This window comes from Sphaeramia orbicularis, chromosome 11 (genome assembly GCF_902148855.1).
Source record: "Sphaeramia orbicularis chromosome 11, fSphaOr1.1, whole genome shotgun sequence".
In the NCBI taxonomy this organism is placed as follows: domain Eukaryota; kingdom Metazoa; phylum Chordata; class Actinopteri; order Kurtiformes; family Apogonidae; genus Sphaeramia; species Sphaeramia orbicularis.
This window is the reverse complement of record NC_043967.1, coordinates 31,143,339-31,170,860: the sequence shown is the minus strand read 5'-3', so window position 1 is coordinate 31,170,860 and position 27,522 is coordinate 31,143,339. Positions and strand designations below refer to the sequence as shown.

Genomic DNA, 27,522 nt, shown 5'->3' with positions numbered 1-27,522 from the left:
GGATGAATTTGTGCTTGCTTTTCTTTGCCAAATGAGAAACTTGTTAATATACCGTCTGACTACTGCTTATTGAAAAATGATTTGAGGCATTCACCCTGGTTGCACTTTGTAGCCAGTAGATTATTTTCCCTTTGCCGGAGTGTCCTACCGGGAGCTTGATGGATGTCTCCATACAGATCGATGGGAATGTGCTCCTGTGGTGCTGATGCTCTCTGTGGGAGTCTGTGGCTCTGGAGCCGGCTGGTCTGTTTTCACTGCTCACAGGGTGAATTGTGCACACAAGGTCCCCTGACACTGCATAGTACTCATGTAGCTTTTTGCTAAAAACAGATGATATGTGATATTAAAAGGCCACTATATGGAATTTACAGAAGCATTGCTCAGCCTTGAAGACAGATCTGAATCAGCTGGATCACATAATGGCCTGCATTGTAAAAAAAAATCTGTAATTTAACAGAATTTTCACTGTTTATTTTACAGATTTTTTCTGTATTTTTAAGATGCAGGAAAATATCAATGAAATGACAAAAATAGACTGTGATTTTACGTGTCAAATGTACAATAACACGAAAAAACTGTAACTGTGAATAACCGAAAAATGTCAATTTTTTAAAAGAAATGTTTTCTTTTTTCACAGAAAAATACAGTTCAAATACATTTGCAAATGTATCGTAATTTCACAAATATTTCTTTTCTATTTATGAGATTAAACTGTTAATTTAAAGTTTGGTAGTGTAAAAAAATATATATAACGAGATAAAATTACTGACAATTAACCGTAAAAGAAGTATTTGTTCTGTAAGTTTAACAAGACTTGTTTGTTAATTGACAAACATCTTGTGTAATTAAAGGAGGATTCACAACAAAAATGTTGAATAAATGTATTTTTGTGAATGTATAACATGTATAAGTACTGCTAAACTGTCCAAATACAGTTTTTATCAATGGATTGTACAATTTAGTCTCATTGAAAATTATATATATATATATATATATATATATATATATATATATATATATATATATATATATATATACAGGTAATTTGATTGTTTTAATACATGAAAATATTCTTTATTAAACATTAAAAAGTTAAAAAAAAAAAAAAATGCAAAACCTCATGTAAAGTTAGGGCAAAAAACTGTATTTTAATTATAGAAAATTACTGTATTTTTATGAGATGTTTTTTTCTGTTACTTAACAGTATTTTTTGGGTGCCCCTGCTGCCGGAATATTATTTTATTATTATTATTATTATTTTTTTTTTTTTTTACAGTGTGGCCAAGCCAAAGGGAACATCAGGATCAATTTTTTGATTACTAAGCATGAAAGACATATATCTCTAGTTTCTAAAACGGCGTTTTTTTAATTTGTATCTCAATTACAACTGGATAAGAAAATATATAAGAATACAGTGTAAATGAAGAATAGTAAAGGTTGTAAATGAATGTACACAGCATAAATTCAGAATGTTAATAGCAATGTCTCAATAAATATGTTCAAATATATGCCTGTGTCTAACCTTATATTGCATAATAATCCAATACTTTAATGATTTTGAATGTTATTTATTATAAAGAACAGCAGACAGATGTGTATTAAATATAGTAATGAAACATATGTCACCAAAGACTGATAATTTGATCAGTATCTTAATAAAATCTTTGATTATTATTATGGTGTACCACACTGAACAAACACCTCCCTTTGTTACTTTTTTGGATTGTCACTCCGTTAACATGAATTAATGTCTTTTAAAACTAAAATAAAAATATCAGTTTCTTTTTTTGATACAATGTATTCTCATATATTAAGCTAAATATTTGCACTTTCCTTAAGGAACAGCACTTTTTGGTATTTTTTCCAAACCTTAAACAACTGCTGTATATTTTTCCCACTCTGTTACTTTGTCATTGATGATAAATTCATGTTTTTTATTAAATATTTGGTTATTATTCCTTAATGGCATGGTAAAGTACTGCTTAGACCTACAATTTGAGCTATTATGGTTGCTGCTGAATTAATTTTTAAAAACAGATATGGAATGATCTATATAGCTGCACAGTGCTTTCTCACTCAGGCCCATAAGTATTCAGTTATGAACCAGAATGTTTTCTTTTGCATTTTTGTAGAACATCTATCATACATTAGAAATCGCTAAAAGTGAATAAATGGAGTGCAAGATGTCTACATTAGCTTTTCTGTTCAGACACTTCATGCACACCTGTTACACTTTGCAGCAGGTTTATGCTTCAAATGCATTAGCCTTTTAGTGAATGTAGCGTCTACAGCTAAGTGGTGGTGACTCCCTCAGTGAATCCGAACAGCTGTCTGTGAGTGTCATATGTAAACTGGTTATGCAGCTTTCTGTGCTCAAACTGATAGTGCTTATCCAGTTTAATAATAAGATTTAAGCAGCCTTTACAACCATGAGAGATTTGACCCAGATGAGTTAAAAACAAAAATGTCCTGTGTTGCAAAAGACAATTTTTATTAAGCATTTTGCATGATATTTTTATAGCAATTTTTGCACTAAGTGTTTTTTGCTGCTAAATAGAACAGAGCTGCGAAACTGATTTTTATTGTCCCTGTGACAGTGACAATAAAGATCTATTCTATTCTATTCTATTCTATTCTATTCTATTCTATTCTATTCTATTCTATTCTATTCTATTCTATTCAACACACTCTTTATTTTATGTTATGGTACAAGCACAAGAAAGAAATCATCTGACATTTTTAGGTTTTTACATATAAAAATACAAACTTTTTCATTGTGAACTAGAGCAATAATCTACTACAAATCTATTAGCATGGTTAATTAAAAACAGACTCAAATTGAGATGGGAGGTCCTAATGTAGTGAATGACACACATTTTAGATCTTTTCTATGTATAAACTACATATTTTACAGATAAATAATGTACTGGTGGTTTTAGGCCTATAACTGTGATAAAATAACTGTTATTCATTTTTATATGTTATTTATGTTGTCAGACAAAGCCACAGGAAAGACGCTAAAGAGCCTCATTTGGGTCAGGAGCCACAGGTTGGACACCTCTGGTTCAGATTAAGGATCTGGCATCAACCACCCATAACTATATGAAGAGCACGTCGACCTCAGTTATAATGTAATAAACATGTAAAGACCTTAAATTTTACTTCTGTGGTGTTTGCAATAAATATATCACTGATACTACTAATAAAATACTAATACTTACAAGTGTAAGTATTAGATAACAGAAAGGTTTTTGGTGGAGACAGACATATGTGGATATTAACAATAGACACAATTGATTTGCATTATAGTAAATGTAGGATTCAGCATTTTTTTATTTTTTTTTTTTACTTTGTTGCATACAGAAAATGCTGGTATTTTAATCTTTGGTGATATCCACTTTACAGAGATATGCCAGATAAAATGTCTCCTTACAGTTTTTTTTTTTTTTTTTTTACATAACATTTTGCTACATAATAGTGCGGCAGACAGCTAATTTATGGATATATTAAAATATTATTCTAGCTTACGATAATGTGGGATCAGTTCATTCAATCCATTAAATTAACATATGTGAAATATAAAGGTCAAGTTTATTTATATAACACATTTAAAACAACGAGAAGTGCCCAAAGTGCTGTACAAAGTTGTAGATGCAAATGCAAGATATAGCCTACTGAAATAAGTAAAATAAGAATACAAGATATATTAAAACTGATAAAAAAAAAAAATAATACAAATACACAGAAATAGGAAAAATAGCATCTAAAACACAAGCAGAAACTAAAACAAACAAGTCACACACTTGTATTAAAAGCCAGTGCAAATAGGTGCATCTTTAAAAAAATGAAGTTAAAACTAATTCAGTATTTAGTTAATATTTCACTTCTTTTTTTTTTTTTTTTTTTTTTTTTTTATCAAATTGCCATACTGTCTGTTTAATGTGTTTTCTGTAGGCCCTTTGTTAATAGTGTGACTGTAATGTTATTGTTTTGTGAATCACGTTTCAAAGATCACAGGGATAACGCTGATGTGACACGAACGCAGATAAGAAGTAATAACGTAATAAACCACTGTGCTGTGGCACATAAGTGTGCCGTGAGAAACCATCAGGTGTGCCGTGGTAGATTATAAATTTTATCTGATTGGTACTGTAAGTGAGTGGTGTGATATAGATACAAACGACGGTATGTGCCAGTGATCGACTTTACAACAGTAGTTTCCCTTTGCAAAGTGAAAATGAAAGTGAACCAGCCCTGATGTGGTGCATTCTGTTGATAAAGCCCTCCTCACAAGTGATGCGTAGATCGGCAGGGGGGGATATGCCTGTATTATATGGATCACAATCCGTAAGCCCGGGGTTTGTCTGAGAAGTCGCTGATGCACCCCTGTCAACATTCTCATTCCAAATGCCCCACGTTTGTCTTCAATTCCTGCAAGAATATCAGCTTTTTGTTCAACTAAACAGGTGCAGGTTTCACACTGAGTAAGTAAATAGAGACTAGAGTTGCATTATATTTCAATAAATAGCCCATACTTTTTGTGACATTTTTGTTTGGTGGTGTGCCTTGTGATTTTTCAAATGTAAAATATGTGCTGCAGCTCAAAAAGGTTAGGAAACACTGCTTTAAACCAGTGGTTCCCAACCTTTTTTTGGCTCGTGACCCCATTTTAACATCACAGACATTCAAAATGGAGACTTTTTTTTTGTTTTTGTTAAAATGAATTCATTTTTGATCATGTAATAGTTTGCTGTACTATGTTGCAAATAAACATTAATTTTAAATGACATTTAGTCTATATAATGTATATTATTATGGACGGAGGCAGAAAAAACAACTCAAACTATGAATTATGAAAGAGCTGCAGGATCTTAAACCAACCACAATGAACATTTGAAAGATAAACAGTACCACAGCGCTTCAGTTTCAGCTTCGCAGTTTGTCATGTCTTTTATGGATTGGAATTGTCTCTGTAAACTCACCATATATTTTTTATTAGTAAATTTTTATTTTTGTTTTTATCAGTTACTAGAAATTTCAGGTGACCCCATTTGAATTCCAGGCGACCCCACATGGGGTCCTGACCAAGGTTATAATAGTTTCGGATTTTTCATTATAGTTTAGTTTTGTTTAGTTTTGACTTTTTTTCTCTAATTTGGTTAGTTTTAATTAGTTTTAGAGCAGGTTTGGTAGTTTTTATTGGTTTTCATTGTTTTCTAAAGGCTTAGTTTTAGTTTAATTTTATTTTTTTTTAATATCTTTTCTCTTCTTTTCTCTCGTATTTACATAAATCCCGTACAGGACTCTGCTGCTTTCTCCCAACTTTAGTCTCCATGTTTCCAGGTAGAGTGGGGTCCTGAACACGACTCTAAACCACAAGTGACGACAAGTGACAGACCGTGAAGTACCATATGGTGCCGCTAGCTAAAACTGCTTGAGCGAAATAAATCAATTTCATATCAATCCAACATTGACAAAGACAAAAACGAAGGGAATTTTATCCATAATTTTTATACGTTTTAGTTAGTTTTGTAAGCACACAATACAGTTTCAGTTAGTTATTGTTATTTCAGTGAACGTAAATGTTTTTTCAATTCTAGTTTTCGTCATTTTGTTAGTTTTTCGTTAATGACCTTGGTCCTGACCCCAAGGTTGAAAACACTGGTTTAAATGGTGCAGTAACTGGTGGTGTAGCTGCATTTTCCAAGCAGCTTACCCAACACCATATGAGTTAGAAAGTAATGGTGTAAATACGGATTAGAAAGTAGTATGATCTGTCCAAGTCTACCCTTTAATAGAGTGTCTTAGATGATCTGTTCAACAGCTGAATTCTTAAGAACTGGTGTGATCGGTGTCGAAAACTGTTCATCCTCAGGAGTCAAGATAAGCCACATGTCTCACCCGGGCACAGAGCCTCAGAACCTACAGCAGTGTTTTTACTCTAGGGCTGATTTGTAAATCTTGCTGTACGGCCTTAAGTCAGTGTAATTCTTGGCTCATCACGAAGAACTATCTACCTCAGAACAGCAGCTAGCCAGAGGGCGAGGTAAGCACCGGCAAAGGAACGCACAAATCTAAAAGACACCGCAAGAACAGGTTTATTTGCAGCATATTTATCTTCACTATAGTGTTCCGCTTTCCTGCACCGTGACACTGATTTCATTCATCACAACGACATCAGTAGTGAGTGGCCGGCATTTCATGAGCGTCGTCTCATCTGTGTGAAGAGAAAAAACCTCTTCTATTGAGATAAATGTCCACAGGAGAGCAAGAGGTTCCTCTTAGATGCAGAGTTTCTTAGAGGAGTCGAGTGGTGGCGACCGTTCCACTCCAGCACAGATGAGCAGAGACGTAGAAGCACAGGCACAGTGGGTTCATCCAGGCTCAAGTGTCATTGTAAGTCCTTAGTGAGCCGTTGCCTGATGAACCGAGGAGTGTCTTTTGTTGTCGGCCGACCCTTAGTTCAGGTGCTTCCTTCTTAACCCATAAAGACCCAAATATACACCAGTGACCGAAAGCATCTACTGATTTAAAATGTTTAACCCGTAAAGACCCAAATATACACAAGTGACCGAAAGCATCTACTGATATTTAACCCAAAAAGACCCAAATATACACCAGTAACCGAAAGCATCTACTGATTTAAAATATTTAACCCATAAAGACCCAAATATACACCAGTGACCGAAAGCATCTACTGATTTAAAATATTTAACCCATAAAGACCCAAATATACACCAGTAACCGAAAGCATCTACTGATTTAAAATGTTTAACCCGTAAAGACCCAAATATACACCAGTGACCGAAAGCATCTACTGATATTTAACCCGTAAAGACCCAAATATATAACAGTAACCGAAAGCAACTACGGATTTACAATATTTAACCCGTAAAGACCCAAATATACACCAGTGACCGAAAGCATCTACTGATATTTAACCCGTAAAGACCCAAATATATAACAGTGACCAAAAGCATCTACTGATTTAAAATGTTTAACCCGTAAAGACCCAAATATATAACAGTGACCAAAAGCATCTACTGATTTAAAATGTTTAACCCGTAAAGACCCAAATATACACCAGTAACCGAAAGCAACTACGGATTTACAATATTTAACCCAAAAAGACCCAGTGCTACTTTTTTATCAGTTCCCAAATTATTATTTTTTCTATATCTAACCTTTCTTAAGTGATTTATCACCATTTATTATAACATTATCCCCTGCATTTTGCATTTCATCAGGATAAATCAGGTATTTTTCTATATTTAATTCACTGATCATGTAGATCTTCATAAAAGCTCAGATTAAAGTTCAGGGTTATTATATAAAAAACAGAGAAAATTGAAGAAAAAGTGGCTTTTTCAGTAAAATATATCATTAACTGAACATAAACCAAGTGTCTCCATCCCCTGTCATTGATCCAACTCCATGGGTTTTACTGGTGAATCAATGTTGTAGAAGATGACGGTGTTTCCATGATCACTACGGAGCCTCTGAACATCCAAATGGGTCATATCTGATGACCATGAAAAGATGACAAACTGCATTTTACACCAATTATTTACATGTATTGATAGAATTCATGGATCAGCAGTTTAGATTAGTAGATGGTTTTGGTCGACAGTGGATGTTTGGGTCTTTATGGGTTAAATACTATCAGACCACAAAAGGAGTTTCTTATTACAAGTGTTTGCATCCACTAGGACTACTACTTTTTGTATTTTTTTGGATATCGTCACTCCACGCGTCTTTATTTGCTCTTAAGGAAGAGAAAGGGAGAGAGACATGAATGAAAATGGACGCAAAAAGCAAACAGGAGGAAAAAAAACAGATCGAAAGTTTGGAATATATCATTAAGTGAACATAAACCAAGTGTGTCCATCCACTGTCACTGATCCAACTCCATGGGTTTTACTGGTGAATCAATGTTGTAGAAGATGACGGTGTTTCCACATTCACTACGGAGCCTCTGAACGTCCAAATGGGTCATATCTGATGACCATGAAAAGATAATAAACTGCATTTTACACCAATTATTTACATGTATTGATAGGATTAGTGGATCAACAGGTAGTAAACATTTTATATCAGCAGGTGGTTTTGGTCGGTGGTGGATGTTTGGGTCTTTATGGGTTAATAAGTGTAGAAAATGATTCAGCTAATGTTAAACAACACTGACTTCCAACACAAACTACACATATTACACTGATATTTTTATTAATGGTCACGTCACTTGAACTATAATGATTCAATCCACTTCAAAAGGGTGAATAAAAAAATACTTTGGCCCTTTGTATGAACATATAGGTGTAAAGTACCATCCAAAAAAGTCAGACTTTTATATTTTGTTCACTGCGGCATTGATTTGATAAATGTACGGTGTGTTACATTTACTTTAGTGGTCAGAGTTGAATTTTTTTTTTTTTTTTTTTTTTTGCTGAGACCTTGTTGTTGATGATGGCAAGTCCATCTGCTGTGTAAAATCCTCTCTTGCACATCCTAAAAATAACCAGTGGGGTTCAGGTCTGGCCAATGCATGTGTGAAAATGATAAATGATAAGTTTGTTGTTTGTTGATCCACGTTTCTGACTAAACAGTGAAAGTTCTGACCTCACTGAATGATTGAACAGATCTTTAGTGCAGTTATTGACGACACAAATGGTGGTGATTTGTGGTTTTACTGTAACTGTTCTGTTTTTTTTTTTTGTCTAAAAACAGAGCTAAGCTAACTAAGATAAGCTAGCTATAATGTAAACTATCAGCTGATACAACATGTGAAGATTGTAAGAAACAGTGTTATTTTTACCCACTGTCAATGAGTTGTTGACTGGGAAAACACTATGATAACATAGTGATATGTGCTGTGTCTTAGATAGTGTTGATTCATTGGTGGTTTTTGTCATCCTAAGTGTCTTCTGGAATATGACGTCCTCATCTGGAATATCAATAGTACATAATCCTTAAAACCTGTGTGGATCTTCCTGTATAATACTTACAGTTAATACTTTTCCACAAGACCGTAAAATAATTCTCTCCTATGTTTAGCACCAGCTCACCAACTCCAAAAATCTAATCTGTGTCCTTTTACTTGTTTTATACAGTATATGGTTACCACTACTGCTGTTGTATATGAAAGGTTAACATGACTAAACTGCTGCTTTCGTGGCATTTTGACTATTTGGCTGTGAATTCCATCTGGATGCCAAAGTACAATAAGCTCAGTGATGCTGCTTCAGAAATGCCCACAAACCTGCACCAATGTTCCAGCACTGAATGCAAATAAAGTCAAACATTTGAGACACACCTTTGACCAGTAGCATTTATTTCTCATCACAAAACTAAATGAAAATTAAAACGTGGATGTGTGCTGTTCATTTAACATTCATGAAGAACATCTGCTGGGCTCTTCTTATTAATTATACAAAAATTAATGCAGATATATCCCTAAAATATTGATGGAAGTACTTTGAATATTGCAGGATTTTAGAACATGCATGCTAGCCGGCGAAATATATGAGACTTGTTAATAGCAAATGCCTAATGTTAAATATATGATAACATTCATGAGAGACTATATTAATCCTCATTCTGGGTTGTTATAATTATTATGTTACATTTTAGCAATACATTAACATATCACTTCCATTCAGGTTTACCTCCCAGGTGAACTGAACTCAATTACAGAGAAATGGAGGCAATAGTCAAATTATTCCTGCACAAAACAGACACCTCATTCTATTGATAATAACAGATTATTAGCAAACAGGGCTGGAATTAGTAGTTATTTTTTGTTGATTATTTTCTTATTAGTCAATTAATACTAAATTAACGTACCATTAAATAAATACCATAGCTTATATCATTCATTTTTCTTTCTTTCTTTCTTTCTTTTTTTTTTTAAATGAAGCTTCTTCTGTTTCAGTTTTTTTTTCCTCAGAAGCAGCAGAAACGGTTTTGTTGTACCACTTACCATCTCTAACACTAAAAAAATTAACTAATTGGATAAATTAATCATTTAAGATATATTTAATTTATAATATATGTTTTTTTTTTTTTTTTTTTTTTAATTTCTAACAATCTTTCCTAGATATTCAGCATGATTGTTGCAGCCTGTATTCTAAACAGTACACCGGTCCGCATTGATCTGTTCATTCTCAATTGCATTTATCTTTATCGTGGCCAATTGAGTTTTGCTGTAACTTTAGTATAATGAAAAAAGAAAACATTAAGCTAATGGTGTTTGAGCATTTTTGATTAAATTACCAAGCTGCATAATCTTTATTTATTTAACCATGCTTGTATTCAGACTGAATTTCTTTACTAGATGCATTGATAACATTTATGTAAACTTGTTATGTAAACCAACTAAAAAACAAGATAAAAACTCATAAATAAATTTTTTTTAAAAATCATGAATTAAACAGCACTGTCTCATCGGGAGAATGTTGATTAAAATGGACATGGCCCTCTTTGTTTTGTAGACCCTGGATAACACATACTATACTCAAATTTATTTATTTATTTATTTATTTATTTATTTATTTATTTATTTATTTATTTATTTAAATTATTATTTTAAATTATACATTTACATAACCATGTACGTAGACATAAGGAACCACACAGACACAATAAAAAAAAAGAAAAAAGTAAACAAAAACAAATTATACAACAGACCTACAAACCTATTAAACACAAAAAAGAGAAAAACAAACAAATAAACAAACAACAACAGCAAGATAAATAATATTATCAACTCCTCTTTACAATGCTCAGGGCTGATTAAGAGTTAATATAATGTATACTAACAACAAGTTTCTCCATTAAAAGGTCCCTTTGATACTCAAACAATCTAAAACCATATCATGTATTCGACAGGACAAGTGACCCTTGACCTTATAGCCTGGACTGAAATCTTTCAAATGGTAAATGTTCAGGTTTCATGCTCAATATAAAATGGACTTTGAACGTCTGACCTGAAATATCAGATTTATCATCTGAGCTGACAGTCCTTTATGACCATCACTGAGCCATGCCTGGTCCAACGTGTTGACAAATATAACAAGATGATTGACACATCATTGTCACCATGACGTCACTGCTGATGGAGGCAAAGTGGAACATGGCCTTCAGCGTTCTTCAGTCTGATTGGAGAACCAGACCCAGATCCAGAAGGTTGAATGTCAGTCAGTCCAACACAATGCGTCTCCAGAAATGACTGGCTGTAACAGGAGCTGTCACTGACTGAGACCAGGTCAACTGGTCAGTCTGGCAGCGTTTCATGCTAATGGAGATGGACTTGTACTAGAGCCAACTTAGAAGTTTACTTTAGACATTTGAGAAAAAGGAAATTTAACCCATTCGATTGCATTTTATTCCACTAAATACATATTTGGTTATGAAGTTAGTGGAATAAAATGAATAGAAGTACTAAAAAGTGTCTGATGTTAGGTACATCTGCTGCTGTCCTGTCTGTGAAGGTTGTCATTTGTCCAGGTCATTGTTCATTCTTAGTTCATTTTCAGAGTTTGACTGGTTTGTTTTTACACCCCCCCCCCCCCCCCCCCCAAGGGGAGTATAAGGGGTATTGTTTTTGGTTTGGTTTGTTTGTTTGTTAACACTCTAGCAGCAAAGCTATTGGTCGAGTTCATACCACATTGGGTTTATAGATTGCTAGTGACCCAGAATAGATCTGATTACATTTTGGGAGCAGTAGATCAAACTTTATTTTTTTTAATTGAATTTTTAAAATCTTTTTTTTTCCCCATTTACCTATAATGGGTGAAATTTCAAATGTCTGTAGCAGCAAAACTATTGGCTAAATTAATACCAAATTGGGTTTATAGTTTGCCAGTGACAAAGAATAGATGTGGTTGCATTTTGGGAAAAATACATCAAAGTTCACATTTTTTATAAATTTTTAAATTCTTTTTTTTTTTTCTCCCATTTACTTATAATGGGCGAAATTTCAAATGTCTATGAAAACATCAATTTTGTTTCAATTTACTTCAAACTTGGCACATATATAGAAGCAGTTGATATGCTGACATCAGCACATGCATAGACATAATGACATCAGCTGGATTGATGTCAAAATAACAATAGGTGCGAGGGGCGGGGTTTGTTGTGCCTGGAACCACTTGTTGTTCTTGAGAACATTTCGTTATAGTTGCATGAAATCTGATTCATCAAAACTGAAGAAGTGAAGAAGAGAAGAGAGACATTTTTAAGAATCAAGTTTTACTGAAAGCAAACTAAGGATCAGCTGCTCTCTTGTTTTTCTCTTTTACGTCTCTCCTCAGATGTACATCACACATTGCTGCTTCACGCATTCAGTACAAATGTAAAACAACAGTGCAGCCATTAACAACACAACTGTACAGAAAACACAGGTGATTTTATTGTGTCTGTTTTCTGTCTAAAACCAGAGCTACACTAACAGAGCTATAATGTAAACTATCAGCTGATGTGCACATAAAGATTATAAGACAGTGTTATTTTGACAAAATAAAAAAAACACTATAACTTTTTCTTTAGAAGAAGAAATGTTGGTGATACCATATACAGAAGTGCACATGTTTTTTTGTTTTTTTTTTCATACTTTATTCAGTGAGTAATACCGTCTGCAGATATTTAGTGTTGTTTTATTGATGGTTTTGGTAGAACTAAGACTGTTGTGGTCCCTAACATCCCCCTGATGATGAGAGTTTGGAATACTACAAAACTAAATACAGTGGTGGAAAAGTTTTTGGTTTCAAAAGATGTAGCTGCATCAGACACAAACAAATGCGAATGTTTCTATTTTTCTTCTTTTTTCTTTTTAAAAATGTATTTATTGTGAACAAGAAAAAATAACCAAACTAAATTCTTGACAGTTTGTCCTGGATGTGTTTCATTGTTACTGAAATACCCAGTTTTAACCTTGATGGAACAGAGCATGTGCAGAAGGGAGCATGTGTGTTTGGAGAAAGGAACAATACTTGGTAGAGTTCAATGCCTTAAGTGTGATCCTTAATAAAGCACTACAGCACAAATGAATGGAGTGTCCAAAAACGTTAGAACCTCCTTAAATTTTCCCATGAAAAATCTAAATTTCTGCCAACTGTCTCCATATGTTGGAACCAGGTGAAATATTTTAATTTAGATAGTTGAATTCTTAAGTTTAATCACATATTAGTCAGTATTAGTATTAGTCAGTATTAGTTAGGATTCCTTTGTGTCACTAGATTTTCTTTGTTTCACTGGTCAGTCGTACATTTCTTAGGATAGGTCACATCTTGGTCATATACTAAACTGACAGATTCATGATCATAGGACTAATACACATGCCCACAGACAATTGTAAACAACTAGAGATTAACAGGTAAACACTAAATAGGGGGTTTGGCATTGAGTTGAGGAATTACATCTGCTTGACTTTAGAGTAAGATGACACCAGTCCGTTTTCTGTGACCCAGCCCATCTATAGCACGAGGGGTTCAGCCCATAGTTTGAAGATCAGTTTACAAGGATTATAAAAGTGATGTGGGTTGGAATGTCGGGATCCATTTCCTCACTTGGGGTGTGGATCCTCAGCTGAGTTATATTTTGTTTGTGATCAGATCAAGTCAACAATAAAACTATAAAAATAGGACCAATGGCCCTGTAGCTTACCAGCACTTCCTATCTCTGATAATGGGGAAATTTTTGTCAAAGTAGCACCAAATCCAGAATCAGAGCTGGATCCAAATAATTTCACTAACTTTCGTTGACATCATCATAAAGAAGCTGTATACCAAGTTTGAAGTCAATCGGAATTGTAGTTTCGGAGAAGAAGACGATTGAAATTTTGTAACGGATGACAGACGATGACAGATGACAGACAATGGACGACGACAGACAACAGACGACAACAGACGACGACAGACAATGGACAACGACAGACAATGACAGACAACAGACGACGACAGACAACAGACGACGACAGACAATGGAAAACGACAGACAATGACAGACAACAGACAACAACAGACGGCGACACACAAAAGACGATGACAGACAACAGACGATGACAGACAACAGACGATGACAGACAACAGACGATGACAGACAACGACAGACAGCAGACGACGACAGACAACAGATGACAACAGACGACGACAGACAATGACAGACAATGTACAACGACAGACAACGGACGACGACAGACAATGACAGACAATGGACAACGACAGACAACAGACGACGACAGACAATGACAGACAATGTACAACGACAGACAACGGACGACGACAGACAATGACAGACAATGGACAACGACAGACAACAGACGACGACAGACAATGACAGACAATGGACAACGACAGACAACAGACGACGACAGACAATGACAGACAATGGACAACGACAGACAATGACAGACAATGACAGACAACAGACGATGACAGACGACGACAGACGGCATTAGCTTACAGCCTATCGGCCGGTAAGCTAAAAATGAGACCAAAAAGGATCCGGACTTATTCTTGGAGCTGCCAACAAAAGAACACGCTAACGCAGGATCAAACTGTCCAAAACTGTGAGACTTGGTCCTTATAATGGCATCAATCTTTATCGAGTTTACCTACAGAAGGAAAAAGTATGGTTTGAGGAGTCCAGAAAAGTAAGTGGCCACTGCAGCAGCACTCCTGACATTTACCTCCTGTCATCCATTGGCAGCTCGGTGCATTTTGATCCGGTACATCTGCCCAGTGAGTCAGCAGCACACAGCACCCAGCTGCCAAACTGCTGGGTGTTCCTCCTTGCTGCTCAGACATAAGGGGGATTTGCATTTCATTTCATTGTTTTTTTCCCTCATACGCTGAATTCCTGCAGTGACACATTCTGCATATCTCCCTCTGACACATTATTCCCCTTAAGCACCTGCACAATAAACTCCGGGCTTCTTTATGTAATTTGTCAGCGAGGACAGTAAGCGTGCAGATGACCACTGCTACTCCATCAGTACCACCTGCGGTTAGTTCTCCAGCTCCATGACAATCATCTTCCCTCTGTAGCTGTGCACTGTTATGCACTCCCACAAGAGCTTATCACATCCACTTTATTCCATCTGTAGAAAGAGTGGGAGTGTGTGGTCTCCTGTATGAGTTATTGCCACAGAACAGCAGCATGAAATCAGCGTCGGCGGCTTGTGCACAGTGTGTGGTCGGCTAGCGTTTTTTTTTTTTTTTCCGTTTCTTTTTTTTTGATACGCGACTAGTGTCTCTGATTCTAAATGTTGTACCCCAGAGGGTGGAAAACAAATACAGTGTGATATTACAGTGACAGTAGAATTACATAGGTGGAAAAAATAAACTCCTGGGATGACAGTTATGATTGTATGTGAATCACCTGCAGTGCATAATAAAAGGGCAAAGCTCTGCATGCAAGTCAACACAGTTTCCTAATTGTATGATAATTAATTCATGATAAATAAAAGGAACATGGTAGAATTAATACTATGAAGTGTGATTATCCATTCATATGTTGAGTTTTATACATCATTACCTTCTTATATTGAAGGATTTATAGGAATTTAAGGCATGACTATGCAAATACACATTACATATGTACTAGTAATTCATTTGACAAGTTTTTAATGCAATTTGATGTGTTTCTAACACAAGTATTGTCAAAAATAGAGAAGCTGTACTATCCTTCTACTGGTGAATCTAACCAAAATTAGACTTCCAACCAAACTCTCTCAGGAAATCGCACAAGAGTCTGGACTCAGTGTTCTAGCTCCAGGTTTAATGTAGACTCTAATAGAACATGTTGATGCAGAGAAGAGTAAAACTGAAACATAGAAGTCAAGTTACATATGTCTGTACAGGGTGTCCCATAAGTCTCCATACATAGGAAAAATTAACATTTCTTGAGATAAACCATTTATATAATATGCTCTATATGACTGCTATTTTGTCAGGAACACATTTCAATGTGTGTCCTCTACTGCTGAAGAACTATAAAGAAGAAATATAAAGAAATACATGTTAGAACCATATGTAGTATGTCTCCTGTGTATGGAGACTTATGGGACACCCTGTATAATAAATGTATACGCATGGGTTTGCCAAAGCATTTTATATTGTTTTATTTAATTTTTTTTTTATTTCAAATATAAAAAACTGCAAAAACAAAGGGAAAAAAAGGGGAAAAAAATCATTCAAAAAGGAATGGGATGATGTACAACTTATATACTCCCACCCCCGTACCCTTATCTTTTTCTACTGATCAGAAAGTCTCTCGTCAGTTGCTCAAATCTTACGCGTGTCAAAATAAATTCTAAACAATCCTGCACAAAACACCAAAAATACTCTACATATGAAAAATAAACTCTGTCCATTTCATAGCCATATTACGGATATAGATGGACTTTATTTCAAACATAAGTAGGCAAAAGAAATTCCAGATCCAAAAGGACACTCCAATAGATGGAAATAAAACAACCAAAAAAGAAAACCAATATCACACAAATGTGAAACAATTTCACTGTGACTCTAACCACAAAACTCAATGTCCAAATGGAATAGGAAGAAGTTGAGCCCACCCCAATTCCACATGCAAATGAAGTTACAATTACACAAGGTGTGGTCATAATATACTAAATATACTATAGATGTTTCTGAGGTAAAGGGTTAATGAATAGAGTGTACAATGTGCACCAATAGCATACATACGCCATACTTTAACACATACAGACCCAGTGCTACTTTTGTGTCAGTTCCCAAATGTATTTTTCTTTCTCTTTTAACTTTTCTTAACCAATTTATCACCATTTATTCTAGTATTCTCCTCTGTATTTTGCTTTTTTCAGTGAAAATCAGGTATTTTATTATATTTAATTTACTGATCATGTAGATCAGGGGTGTCAAACTCATTTTCTTCCGGGGGCCACATTCAGCTAAATTCAATCTGAAGTGGGCCGGACCAGTAAAATAATAGCATGATAACCAATAAATAATGACAACTCCAAATTGTTTTAGTGCAAAAAAAATAACATTCAGTGATGCCAATATTTACATTTACAAACTATCCAAACAAAAACAATGTGAATAACCTGAAAAAAATGAAATTTGTTAAGAAATGTAAGTACAATTTTATCCATATTAAGCCTCAAATTTTCATTTATATTTAGATACATGTGCATTACAGATCAGATCTACAAAGGCACAAAACATTTAGTTACAGGCAGAATATTGTTAAAATTGTGCTTAATTTTCTTTAGACATTTCAGGTTGTTCATATTTGTTCAGGTTATTCACATGTTATTGTCAAAGGATAGTTTGTTTTTGTAAATTTTTTTGCACTAAATCAAAGAGAAAAAATGGTGTTGTCATTATTTGTAGGTTATTATGGCACTATTTTTGAGTTTGATGCCCTAACTTGCACTTTGCTAATTCATCCTGTGGGCCGGATTGGAACCTTTGGCGGGCCAGTTTTGGCCCCCGGGCCACATGGTTGACACCTGTGATGTAGATGATCATTAAAAGCTCAAATTAAAGCTAAAGGTTATTACATCAAAACAGAAAAATGAAGAAAAAACAACTTGTTCAGCAAAATATATCATTAACTCACAGGTGTCAAACATGCGGCCCGGGGGCCAAATCCGGCTCGGCAAAAGGTCCAGTCCTGCCCTTGGGATGAATGTGTGAAATGCAAAAATATACATACATACATACATACAATACACTAAAATATTAGCAATCCTTTTAGTTCAGTTTCTACATTCAGACCAATATGACCTAAAGTGGGTTGGATCAGTTAAATAACCTACAAAAACTCACAACTCCAAATTTTTCTCTTTGTAAATGTAAACATTTTCATGTATTTACACTAAAACAAAGTATAATTTTGCAAAAACTGTGAATAACTTGAACAAATATGAACAACCTGAAATGTCTTAAGAGAAGTAAGTACAATTTTAACAATATTACGTCTGTAAATGATAAACTGAAGCATAATATTGTTAAAATTACACTTATTTATTCAGTTTGTTCATGTTATTCACATCTTTTGAAAGGGTAGTTTGTAGATATAAACCTTTTCATAATGTAATCTTACTTTTTTCACACTAACACATAGAGGAAAGTTTGGAGTTGACATTATTTATATATTATTATGTTATTATTTGACTGGTTCGGCCCACTGCAGATCAAATTCAGCTGAATGTGGCCCCTGAACTAAAATGAGTTTGACACTCCTCCATTAACTGAACATAAACCCAGTGTCTCCATCCACTGTCATTGATCCAACTCCATGGGTTTTACTGATGAATCAATGTTGTAGAAGATGACAGTGTTTCCACGGTAACTACAGAGCCTCTGAATGTCCAAATGGGTCATATCTGATGACCATGAAAAGATGACAAACTGCATTTTACAGCAATTATTTACATGAATTGATAGGATTAGTGGATCAACAGGTATTAAACAGTTTAGATCAGTAGATGGTTTTGGTCAGTGGCAGCTGTTTGGGTCTGTATGGGTTAAATGTAAAATGACTAGTTCCACAGTAACACATATGGAAAAGTGTATAGCAGTAGGTTATGTTTGTGTCAGTGTATTTATTCCTCCTAAAAATGTTATTTGTGGTTGATTGTTGAGCTCCTGGCGCATTGCATAAAGGTCTAGTATTAGAACTTGAACACAAACAATAGGATTGAATCATAAGCTCAGACTGTCTCAGTTTATCACATTTCAGTAGCATCTATACTCAGTGTTTTTATGTGACTGTTTCATGGATTCACTGATAATACAACCAGCACATGTTGCAGCTTGGACAAAATGTAAGCAACGTTTCTTGAATGTTTTGGATCATTTGTTTCTGGTGGTGAGCACAGTTGGTGCCCTTGACTACGGTACAGAGGAAGATTGGGCGGGTTCCTGCTCAGTTGGGCTTGTTTTGAACACATTAGGCTGGAAAAAAAGGCACTGGGTGGGTTGATAAGATTTGGACTGGTTTTCACAACAGTTAGTTAGTTAGTTAGTTAGTTTTATTTCGAGCACATAGAATCAGATAACAAAAGAACCATACAACATGGTCAAACCACATTTTTTGGCGCTTGAAAAGGAGTGGGAAGAAATATAATTTATAAACTCCCACCCCTTTTTCAAGGTTCAAGGTGACTTTATTTGTACCCGTGGGTAGATTTGTTTTGCAGCGAGCTCTCGCTCACTGCTGGTCGCTGCGTGCGCATGCGCCCAATACAAATCCTTCGAAAGAATTACAGTGGAGATAATGCAAGCACACACATCACATACATAAGACATAAAACATTATAAACATGGTACATGTGGTCACGTGATGGAACTTTTTCAATGGATTTGGTTGTGGGAGGGGGACAGGAAGAGAAGAAGAATGTTGTAAGGCAGATGGAGATGGGGGGGGATTAAATGCTTGTATGTGGTGAGTCCTTGAAAGTCTGTTTGTGTATGAAAAATAAGAGACTCAGACTTCTGTCCTTTATCAGTTCATTCAGTCCTGAATCTTGAACCGATGAACTGATAATTAAATTAATTCTGCTTCCTTTGTTTTAACACACTTTTTTAAATATATATTTTTACAATAACACAAAGCATCCATACAAACCATTCACATGCATTTTTTTAGTCACCTCGCACACGGTCCGTTTTGCATAATCAACCTTTTTAAAATGAACTATAATATTTATATGCACTTTCATTATTTACTACAAATACAATCATTACCTCCACCAAGGAGGTTATGTTTTTGCCAGGGTTTGTTTGTTTGTTTGTTTGTTTGTTTGTTTGTTTGTCTGTCCGTTAGTGTGCAACATAACTCAAAAAGTTATGGACAGATTTGGATGAAATTTTCAGGGTTTGTTGGAAATGGGATAAGGAAGAAATGATTAAATTTTGGTGGTGATCGGGGGTGGGGGGGCCCACTGATCAGCCTTGGCGGAGGTCTGCGCTCTCCGAGTGCTTCTAGTTAATACATGTGATACTAGAAGCACTCGGAGAGCGCAGACCTCCGCCAAGGCTGATCAGTAGCCCCCCCCGTGGGCCCCCCCACGCCAAGGAGGTTATGTTTTTGCCAGGGTTTGTTTGTCTGTTTGTTTGTTTGTCTGTCCGTTAGTGTGCAACATAACTCAAAAAGTTATGGACAGATTTTGATGAAATTTTCTGGTCTGCGCCCCCCCCCGTGGGCCCCCCCACCCCTGATCACCACCAAAATTTAATAATTTCTGCCTTATCCCATTTCCAACAAACCCTGAAAATTTCATCAAAATCTGTCCATAACTTTTTGAGTTATGTTGCACACTAACAGACAGACAAACAAACCCTGGCAAAAACATAACCTCCTTGGCAGAGGTAAAAATCTCCAAATCATGATAGTATGTATCAATCTTATTTTATACATTCTTCTATAACTAGATTTTCCCCTATTCGGATAATGTTCTGTAATCTTTTGTTATTATACTAGATTTATATATCCTTTTAAATGCACAAATTGAAGAAGACATTTTAGAGTTTTGGTCCAGATTATATTATATACACAAGTGGACCCCTCTAACAGAAATACACTGACTTTTTATGTTTGTTCTACACATTTGGTGGGTTTTTAGCAAAATAGTTGGTGTTATGGGTCAAAAAAATTATAAACTTAAACATTTCAATAAACTTTTGTGTCTTTGCACTCAAATTATTTGTTCATTTATTTTGAAATGAAAAGAATCTGTCCAATTTGCCATCCTCAGTCTGTAACAGTTGTTGGTTGATTGGGAAGATAATCTGTGTTGGTTATTTGATTGTCTGATTGCACTCTGTGGGGAACCTGCTTGTGTTACCGTTTTACCCTTCGGCCAGTATTATAATCGTTTTATCATCTGTCTGTCTGTCCACTCTGGCTGTGGGGTATTAATGCACAGCACATTGTGTTCTTTGTTTATTTAGTCACCCATAGTGCAGTGTGCTTAAGATGTGTTCTTTATAATGCATGTAATATTTTTACAGTTTTAACATGACTCTGTGGAGAGGTTGAAATTTGGGCTGCTTTTAATCAGATGGGCGGGTTTTATGTTGGATTTAGGCTGGAAACTGTCAATCATATCTGGCAACACTGCCCCCTGCTCCTAACGCTAATGCTAATGCTAATGCTTGGTACTATGTGTGTATTAGGATGGGTAAAATGCAGAAACAGGATTTTAATATGAGTTAAACTCAACCTTAACTTTGGCCTATTAATACTCGTGCAATGTTGACATTTTGTTTCTTTTTTTTATATTTTAACTTGTTTTATTTATCTATTTTATTTGATTTTAATGTTTTTAATGCTTTTATTAATTTTTAGTGTACTTTTAGTCTTCTGTACAGCACTTTGGTCCACTGTGGTTGTTTTAAAGTGCTTTATAAATAAAGTTGGATTGGATTGGATTAACTTCACAGATTTAGTCATTACAGCAGCCACAAGTACATTTGACATTTTAGCTCCATCTGCAGTGTTAACTCTTGTCACGAGTTTTTATTTTGTAACGATGAATACCCAAAAGTTAATTATGTTAAAGTTGAAGACAGGCTGATATTACAACAAAAATATTACAGAAACTTAATTTATGATCTCACAGTTAAGATACTTTCCTGTATTGTTGTATTTTGTTTGTAATTTGTTCTAAAATTAATTACATTCCATTTAGAAAAAAATACTGAAGAGATTATTCCACCTACAACCACTGGAACAAGTACCACAATTGAGTTTTCGTTCACTCAGCAACCACTAATCTCTCCATGTCTTGAGGTCGAATTTTCTGAACTGCATTGTTTATAAATATTGAAGGACGATTATATAAGATTCACCTGTGTGTGCTGGAGTAAATGCATTTCTAAGCTGACAGTGTTGGACTCTATTACCGCTGTAGAGGAGAATAATTGACACTGAAGGACTCAGGAGACAGTCCTCTATGCAGAAACATGTCCAAACTGTTATCATGGGTGTACAATCTTGGCCAAAAATTTTGGCAGTGACACAAATTGACTTTGCATGAATATGATATATTTTGTAATTAAAGTCTTTGGCACTGATAAAACTCTCATAATTGTCCTTCAGCGTACCTCAAAAATGGGGAAACATCGAAAAAAAAAAACAAAAACAGGATGTGTCACTGCCAAAACTTTGGTCATGACCATAGAAAACCAACTTATTTAATGTCACCAAACTAACAAATATAAGGTATAACATTTGTAACTGTTACTGTTTTTATTTTTACATGGTAAAGTGCAATCCTCTTTGTCTTCAGTCATAGGTTGAAGTCTTTTAACGGAGTATTCCTATGCTTTGTGCAGGTCCTAAAACTCTTAAAAAGAATGGAATTTTGAAATGCTATTTTCTAGATCTTGAAAAGTCTGGATTTTTGAGTAAAAGTCTTAATAAAGTATGGAAAAAAGTTTCTCTCATAGTTGAATTTTAGGGTATGTACAAAGGCACATAAGATGAGATAAGATAAGATAAGACTTTACTGATCCCTCCATGGGGAAATTTTACTTTTAACAGCAGTGACATACAACACACAAGTGCAAAGAAAAAGACAGGTCTAAAAAAACAACAAGTGAGAAATGAAATATGAAGGAAAATGGGGGAAAAAAATCTAGTAAGAAATACATGAGGAAAACATATTAAAAATTTGATATGATTACAATAACTGGTCAGTACTGGAATATAGTGAATCTTGTTTGTGATATTCATGCACTTTTGTGATTTTCATATGATTTGAACACGTTTCTGTCAGTAAAACATAATTTACTGTAAATTATACATTCATTTAGTCATACGTTTATTAAAAACAACTTTCCTACTACACACAACAGGTACAATCTCAACCAAAAAAGTATAAAAGTACAAAAACTAAGTAAAAGTAGTTTTGAAAATGTCTGAAAAAAAGTCTGCAATTTTTCTTTCAATAAAGAGCAAACACCCTGGACCTGGTAAAGGTTTGGAGTACGAGTCCACCTCTGGCACCTCCCTTGTGTCGGAGTCTTTTCAGTGTAGCCTTTTAAGATCGGCCATATGATAAACAAGTGAAGCCAAGAGGCTGCTGTGGTTCAACATGTTCACAGACCTACTGGGACCAACATCACACGTCTCCATCTTGCAGAAAATACCGGAGACATCAGTTTGCGATGACCTTCTGATTAAAGCAAAACACATCGCTGTTTCACGTCTGTCAGCGGAGAGACACCAGGGCACACCGGGCCAAGTGGTGTCAGTTTCTCTGGGGAGGCGGTTGTAGCTGGGAACAGTGTGAGCGCCTGTTGCTTAGCAGCGCTCAACAGCTGTATTTCCCGATGCCGGGCAATGAGCTTCATTAGCTGAAGCCTAACAGGGGATGTGGAGCGACACCTGGGACTGCTCAGAGTCCTGCCAGGACCAGTCTGCAGGATGTGAAGGAGACGTGACTCCAAGTATCTGAAGAAATCTGGGTAACACTTTATAATAAGTACACACTATGAAGCATTAGTTAAGCATTAACAAATACTGAATTCATCATTTATAAAGCGTATTTCTGACATGAATACTCATTAGTATATAATTTATAAGCACAGTTACAAATGTTTTAATCATCATTCATAATCATAATCATTCATCTTTCAATCATGCAGTTTGTTTGATAATCTCATGTGCTGTGCCTTTCCTTTGTTAGAATAACTCAGACTTTTGTGAGTCTTTAGGCATTGCCAACCTTCAAATCTCATTTGTAAATGCTTTAGATGGCATAGATCAGGGGTGTCAAACTCATTTTAGTTCAGGGGCCACATTTAGCCCAGTTTGATCTCAAGCAGGCCAGACTAGTAAAATAATGACTTAATAACCTATAAATAATGACAAATCCAAGTTTTTCTTTTTGTTTTAGTACAAAAAAACCCCAATTAAATTATGAAAATATTTACATTTTACAAAAAAGTCGTGAATAACCTGAAAAAACTGAAATTTCATTTGAAAAATTAGTGCAATTTTAACAATTTTATGCCTTGACTTATTATTTATACATGTACATTACACACAGTGTTACATAAACATTTGGTAACAGGCAGAATATTGTTAAAATTTTGGAGTTTGGAACTAAAATTTGAACAATTTGTACAATATTACATCTCTTATTATTAACACAAGTACAGCTCACTGTGGATCCATAAATGCACAAAACATTTAGTAACAGGCAGAATATTGTTAAAATTGCACATTTTGGGTTGTTCATCTTTGTTTATATTTATGTATTTATTTGCATTTTATTGTGAAAAAATAGTTGTGTAAATGTAAATATTTTCACAGTGTAATGTTATTTTTTCACTTGAATTTTTCACAAAGAAAATTTGTAGTTGTCATTGTTATTGTGTTGTTATTTTTACTGTAGATCACATTGGTCTGTATGTGGAACCTGAACCAAAATGATTTTGACAATCTTGACTGTTTAATTTTTGCACTTTCATCCTGTGGGCCGGAACAGAACCTTTGGCGGGCCAGATTTGGCCCCCGGGCCACATGTTTGACACCTGTGGCATAGATAGTGCACACTTTAGATGAGCTCACACCATATACTTAATTAATGAGTAGGAAGTGTTTTATAACTACCTGAAATCATGAATTCCTGTATTAGTAACAGTTTATAGGACATCTATTGGAAAAGAAATGTGTGGGTTAGTATAAAATACACACTAACATATTCACTAACAATTAGTACATGTCTGAATAGTGTATGTGCGAGCATAAATGCACATCATAACTGGTTTGTAAGTGATGCAATACAATTTTTTTAAATGCTGAATCAATAAGTTATAAAGTATGAAAATACAATCATTAAGCATATTGTAGATGGGCTTATTAATGATGAGTAAAACCATTATAACTGTGCTTATAAACCATGTACTAATGAGTATTCATGTCAGAAATATGCTTTATAAATAATGAATTCAGTACTTGTTAATGCTTAACTAATGCTTCATAGTGTGTACTTATTATAAAGTGTTACCGAAATCAGCAGGGGGAGGATGAACTCTGCTGTACAATATGCGCAGCTTGATGTTTTCTTCTGAGGTTTCATTGACGTATAGGAAGAACAAAGACATTATCTTTGCAGCTTATGACAGTTATCAACACTGAACAGAGCTGCTATTGAGCTCCAGGTTCCCCGCCATTAATCTGCAAGAACATAACGCTGCAATTAATCTTCCCTGAAATAAAGACCTCTATCAACGGAACTGTGAAGAAAAAAAAAAAAAAACACAGGAAAAATTACTTAATATTTGACAGATTTTAAAGATTGTAACATCATGATAAAATAGTTAAACAGAAGAACTGCTTTAGAACATAAAAAAAAAAAAAAAAACGCATTAAGGCCAAACCTTCTCAAGCCAAAAGTCAATTCTTCTATTTGTTTTACAATATTATGAAACTATAATAAAAAAAAAATAATAATAATAAAATAAAAAAAGATATTCAATAAATATAAATAAGCCACATATTATAATCATACTTTCATCCTTTTGTCAGTTTGTTGAAGTGACTGTTGTCATGGTAACAGCAGTCTTAGTTCTGGTTTGTCTTCTGTGTGAGTATGTGTTTGTGTTCCTTTTCTTCAGTAGTTTTGTTTTACTGTGTGTTTTAGGGTCAAATCAGGGTAGAATAAAAGAAAAAGACAAAGAGAGGAATTGAAGTTTGACAGGTTTTTACTAAATAAGGTACTGAGAATGTACATCAATGAGAGATTCAGGATGTTGAACATGAACTGTGAACTGGAACACACTGAACAAGTACTTGAAGTTTGGCCCTGTAGTTTTTGTTTTGGGGCTCTCTTTTTCTGAATCAGTCCAGCTGCTTTTTGGCACCTGGTTCATTCATTCATTTATTTGTTTTGAGCAGAAGAAAAAAACGTAACTTTTTATGTGTACAAGGAACTAATATTAGAGCAATTACATTAATAAATAGAGGTGATCAAAACAATATAGCAATTGCCATATACACTAGTTGTTGAACTTCAAATAGTCAAAACTAAGTAAGTAATTTATTCATCCATTTAACAAAACATGATATATACATACATACATACAGGTTGGATTTCTATATTAAACATGGGTGAAAATGTGTAGACAGAAGCAACTGCTTGTTGATGCCTACCCTATTTAAAAAAAGGAAAGGTGAAGAAACAAAACAGGATAACAAGATGGTGCAGTTTTAAACAATAATATAGATAAACAAATAATATAATCTAAGCAAAATCTTAGATGCATACTGATAAAACTCAGCAAAAACACCGTAAAAAAATAAATAAATAAAGGAAAATCACGACAACACTGCAAACAACTGTAAAAACAAAAAATGACAAGGAAAACGATGTAAAAAAAAAACCCAAAAAAAACCTCAAACCGTTTATTTTTATAGCAGGTCGGCCTCACTCACTGCTCTGTGTTTTGCCACCTTTTACACAAGTGGTGTGGGATGTACTGAGCATGCTCAGATGTTTAGGGAAAGAACAAGGTCTATTCAATTAGCATGTTTTGAAATATTTCTTATTGAGCAAAGGATTGAATTTTTAGGAATATTTAAAATAAATCCTATATTCTAAACGCTCACCACAGACACGTCAGGGGTTAAAGGGTTAACTTGGCCTTGGTTTGTCGGCCATCTGTCCATACATAATAAACAAAACTATGAAATGTAGGAGCATGGACTAACATACAGAGCTCATGAATTCTAGAACACTGCACTGTAAAAAAAATCTGTAATTTAACAGAATTTTTACTGTTTATTTTACAGATTTTTCCTGTATTTTTAAGATACAGGAAAATATCAATGAAATTACAAAAAAAAGACTGTGATTTTGCATGTCAAATGTAAAATAACACGAAAAAACTGTAACTGTGAATAACCAAAAAATTTCCATTTTTTAAAAGATTTTTTTTTCTTTTTTCACAGAAAAATACAGTTAAAATACATATGCAGATGTATCATAATTTCACAAATATTTCTTTCCTATTCATGAGATTAAACTGTTAATTTAAAGTTTAATACTGTAAAAAATAAATAAATAAATAAAACGAGATCAACTTACTGACAATTAACCGTAAAAGAAGGACTTGTTCTGTAAGTTTAATAAGACTTGTTTGTTAATTGACAAATATCTTGTGTAATTACGGGAGGTTTCACAACAAAAATGTTGAATAAATGTATTTTTGTGAATGTATAACATGTATAAGCACTGATAAACTGTCCAAATACAGTTTTTATCAGTGGATTGTACAATTTAGTCTCATTGAAAAAAAAAAAAAAAAAAAAAAATATATATATATATATATATATATATATAGGTAATTTGATTGTTTTAATACATGTAAATATTCTTTATTAAACATGAAATAGTAAAAAAAAAAAAAAGAAGCTAAATCTCATGTAAAGTTAGGGCAAAAAACTGTATTTTAATTATGGAAAATTACCATATTTTTATGAAATGGCTATTTTCCGTTATTTTACAGTATTTTTTCGGCACCC

The 27,522-nt window shown here is 34.4% G+C and overlaps 1 protein-coding gene across 1 annotated transcript in view; it reads left to right on the top strand.

Annotated features, from left to right (window-relative positions):
* The window catches only part of kcnk9 (potassium channel, subfamily K, member 9), a 108,886-nt gene that overhangs the window by 32,071 nt on the left and 49,293 nt on the right, over window positions 1–27,522 (top strand). The gene's annotated exons all lie outside the window — the stretch shown is intronic.